Raw genomic sequence first — 4,965 nt, 5'->3', positions numbered from 1 at the left:
GGGAGGGGGGCCTCAGGGCTTTCGGCGATTCCAGCAAGTTCCATTAGGGTGGGAAGGAAGGAGGGAGCCTGCCACTGCGATTCTTTGGCTCCTGCTGCGACGCCTCGCGGAGGAGTCGCAGCCGCTGCCGTCGAAAAATGGTGATTAATATCGAAAGAGGCGACCGCGACTCGCACCGAATGCGTCTGATCGCGTTGACCCTCCCAGAGGTTCGTCGTTCTTCCTCTGACATGCATAATGCACCGAATCCTTAGAATCGACCGGCAGCATCTGGGACCTGATCGAGCGTTTCGACGGCGAAATCTTTTATCTTCTCGGACCAATCTCCAGACGATTGAACGATTGGACGATTGGACGATGGGACGATTGGACGATTCGACGATTTGGTGATTCGGCCTCGTATTCATACGAGGTCCTTGCATCTCGAACCCATGTTGTACTCGAACTGGCTCGAGTCTCGGCTGCTAGGTCCTAGGGTAATATGCATTCGTTGGACATGAATAATGTAAGGCTGAGGGAGCGAGAAAGAAGGAGGGAAGCCGAGGGAAGCCATGAGAAAGAGAGACAAGCGATACTGGACGTCGCCTCGATACGTCGTTTTTATGCAGCGATAACTCTGCCCGTTCCTGCTGACCCAGAACGAATTTCTGTTTCGACGCAAGGACTCTTTGAATTAATGGGCTATTTGACAATTTTGAAGCCAATTCGACTTACATAGATCAATCGCAAAGAAGAAGGTCCGAATATTTTTGCTAATCAATCAATACCAAGCTTACGGATCTGTATGGATATAGAGGATTTTTCTTTTCACGAGTATTGCACCAACTGAAGTTAGTTTTGATCAGTCCATTTGATTTCTATAAGAGAAGTACTTTCGGGTGCACCCGGGTGATGCAATCCCCCTGAGTAGCCTCACACGGTACACGATGGCATACTCCAGAACCTTGATGCGTCTGCGTCGATCGAAGACAATTGCAAAGGCGACAGAAGAACCGAGCGATTTGCATTGGCTACTGAAACTAGACTACTAGAAGTTCTAGTGGCAGTCAGGGGCGAATAAATGAATTTCGATTGAGAGTGACGACTGCAGTTTCCATGGACCTAGATTCGCATGGCAACAGGAGCCTTAAAAAATTGTCAAACGTCAGTTGCGATGGAGGGAGAGCCTCCTCCAGCGGTTTCCTCGTCTCCTGCTTTTGCCGTTCACCCTCTGCCCCTGCCCGCCCCCTATCCTCGTTCGTCTTGGACAGGGAGTTCCCACAGGCCGCCACTGCGCATCTGCTTACGAGGAGAGATCAAACTTGATTTACAGATCCGAATGCCGATCGTGTTCGAGAAAGTCGATAGACGCGTAGAACTCTTGCGAGAAACTCGCGAGGGAATTTCGGGCGAGCGTCGTTTATTGCGTAAGAGCAAGTTTATTTCTCGCACGTAACCTCTACCTGTTAATTAACTGCGCGAGTACCTGAACGGGGGCGAGGAGCAGGCCAGAGAGGGGAGGCGCTGGCTCGCGGAAGGCCCCGATACCAATTAAATTAAATCGAGATCACGCCCTGCAGATAAGCGTACAATTAATCAGCCTTGTGACAATTAGAAATTTCATTAACGAGCCGAGCGATCGAAAGAGAAGGACCGTTCGGACCGCTCGGACCGCTCGGATCGCTCGGAGCTCTCTGCGACTGCCTAATTGTAAATGAGTGGCGACTGGCGAGTGGCTGATGGTTGATTGTTTCGTTGCGTCCAGTAGAGCAGCGAGTGGAGCACCGAACGAAGGACGGAATTTTGGAAAATCTTAAGTAGGCCCTGAAAAACATTAATGGAAAGCGAAAGATAACGGTACTTTCTTGCTAAGGGGCACCATTTCCTGTCTGTCAATTCTTGCTGAAAATTAAAATGAAAATATCGAAACTACAAGAGATTTTTACAATCAGCTGGAATCGCGTCTGTTCGATCGAATCAATATTACACGGGTCGAATTCAGTTCGCAACAGGACGGCTGGTTGTTCGATATTTCCCAGCTAAGGCGGGAACCTTGATGGTCTGGCTGTCGGCTGTCTCCAGGAGAGTTGTTCTCGAAAGAGCTACGACTTTGCCGCCACCTCTGGTAACTTTGAGGAAAATCGAAAAAGTGAAGTCCTGGCTCGAATGGCCGCAGCCAAATGTGAGATTCTTTCAAGTTCCAGGGCGAATGCTCTTCCGAGAGGCTGCTGCTCCTGCCTCCAGCTGCATCTTGCTGGAAGACTTCTTCGAGATCGAATTAATATTCCGTGCGCGTCGCAAGTGGCGTGTAAGAGGATGTTTCCATGATATGGCCTATGGTCCAGCATGGTCCAGCATGGTCCAGCATGGTCCAGCATGGTCCAGTATGGGTTGCAGCAGCAAGACGAATGCCTCGTGGTACCTGAGTTGCATGCGCGCCGCTTCCTTCCGAGCGGGTGGCATGTTTCTTCGACTGTCGCGTCCCCTTGTACTTTTATGATCAACGGCCAACCTTACAAAGACAATAATTGAAATAAAAGTACCGTTGAGTCGGCGAGCAGCCGAACGCCGGCGCAGTGACGCCACCCAAACGTGTTCCTACGTCGAGACTCCTGCTAACATAATATTATAGCCGATAAGGACGATGACGTTTATGAGGAAGATCACCGGTATCTGTCAGCGGGACGAATCTCATGCGACCTGCAGTCACCCGGAAGAAAATCTGAGAATCAGGAGACACGCACGCGCTTCCTCGTATGTTCGAATTTCTTGTTTCAGCACGTTGGCAAACATGGACTATGGAATCTTTTATCGCGGGAAGCCGCAACGCCCACGTACGATAGTCTACGGATCATTGACGTCACAAGACGACCTTGTGACCCGAAGCTCGACTAGCTCTCGAAAGCCTCTAGCGACGCTGCTTTTCCCTTGCATATTCCAATAGCCTTTTCTCCTTCGGCTCTTCTTCCGGTCGGTTTCACTCGATTCGCCCTTTGGGCCGGCCTGGCACAAGAATTACCGCCGAGTAGAAGAAAGAGACTGAACGGCAGAGAACCAAAGAATTTGGACATAATCTGAAATTACGCGAAATTCTCGAAAATGCTTTGCCGTTGAAAAACATGATATCGAAACGATTGGTGTGGGTCACGGGAGGTCACCGACAAATTTAAGGTCACGCATTCGAATTATTGCGGGATATCGCCAAATTATTTACTCGAAGGAAGAATCTATCGTTAAGAAATGCACCTTCGGGCAGTGATAAGCTGCCGACGTATAAAAAGACACGTGCGAACAGTCGAACGTTGACGAGCCACGCGGAGGCAATGTAACGGTCGAGCGATACAAAACCAGAGCACCCGCGACCTGTTGATCGACGTCCCGACGTCACCCACCCACTCCCGCGCTTTCTCAGATCACGCGCGATCAATGGGTGACGTGCGCGCGGTCGCCCACGCCGCGCGCTCCGGCAGGCAGCAATAATTCTTTTCATCGGATATTCTCGCAAAGAACAATCGACTCGTGCTTCCTGCAGCGTCACAACTGATCTCGAATGCCGAAAAGGAAAGGCCCATTTCAAGGTCAATGAGAAAATGAGAAAGGTCAGTCGATTCCTATGCAACTCGAAAAGCCGAATTACTTTGCAGCTTTGATGAAGCCATCAGCCGTCACGCTGCTATTTAATGAATGGCTCTTTTATCGAAAGCAAAGAAGACGAAGCGCGACGTGTGACGTGTACTCGCGCGACGGCCCATCGACGCCTCGACGATTCGACTCCTCGAATGCAAGACGCCTAATTATCATCGGCGAGCGCGTGGGCTTCGCTCGCCACTATCGATATATCAATTAAAGCATTAAGCGAGGCGCGACTGACAAGGCGCTCACGGGCGACGCTGCTCGACCGAATCGCTTTTTCTCCTTTATTTCTACTGCTCAGGTTCGTCAGCCCCCTCGGCCTGTTTCGACCCTTTCACATCGCGCACCCTCCTCTCGTCTCCCGGCGCTCGACGTCTCGCCGGAGGGTAGGGCGAGCCCACACATTCCAGGTGTCGCGAATACGAATTGTTAAGCCTTGCTCGGCAGCACTCGGCAGCACTCGGCAGCAAGGACCCTCCCAACGTGCTTTCAGAATAGCAGCTTCTTAATGCGCGGACAACTGGGCTTCGACGCGACGTCCCCTGGAAGAAGCGATCGCAGCCTCGGAAGCTCACAGGGGCGAGCGTGAGAACCGAGAGGGAGAGTTTGGCCCTGCTGGCTTATTCACGGCCGGTTTCTACTTCCTACGTCGCAATTCCTACCGGAATCGAGGGCTGCAACACGTACGATGCACTTGTAGAGGAGTATTGACTTGCGTTAGGAAAAGACACACAGGAAGGTATCCCTGCCACCTTTAACCTCCGGATCGGTCTAACCTAACCTATTAACCTATTCCGATTCTTCCCTCTTTCGTATCTCCCGACTCTCTTGGAGGTTGCTGACTCTGTCGTGAATTGCCGTTGCTGCGTATTCACGATAATTTTGCCCTTCAACGAGCCTGGTCGAGGGACAGGCTGGGTGGCTGGGTGGCTGGGTGGCTGGGTGGCTGGGTGGCCGGGTGGCCGGGTGGCTGCCAAGGAAAAGGACCGTGGTAGCAAAGTTACCTATCCCTTCTCCAAGAATACTCCCTCCAAGGAGCATCGATGTCGCGTGTCCTAGCTCCCACTCCTCCTGGAAGTGCAGCTACGCACACAGAGTGACGTTTGCTGCAGCAACTGAGTGGCGCTAGTGGAGTCGATGCGTGCCTTGGTGCGGGGGGACATGGGGCCGGGGGGAGGGAGGGGCTGAGGCCAAAACTGTCAAAGTGTGCTAGTGTGCAGAGCAGCTCCTCCGTGCGTGCCTGTGGATGTTAAGAGATCGTGGACCCCTGATGACCAAGGAACGTGTGTGCGAGGAAGAGGCTTCGAGAGAGAGAGAGAGAGAGAGAGAGAGAGAGAGAGAGAGAGAGAGAGA

Source organism: Cephus cinctus, unplaced genomic scaffold (genome assembly GCF_000341935.2).
Source record: "Cephus cinctus unplaced genomic scaffold, Ccin1 Ccin1_scaffold2579, whole genome shotgun sequence".
NCBI lineage: Eukaryota > Metazoa > Arthropoda > Insecta > Hymenoptera > Cephidae > Cephus > Cephus cinctus.
The sequence above is the reverse complement of the archived record's forward strand: the minus strand, read 5'-3'. Positions refer to the sequence as shown.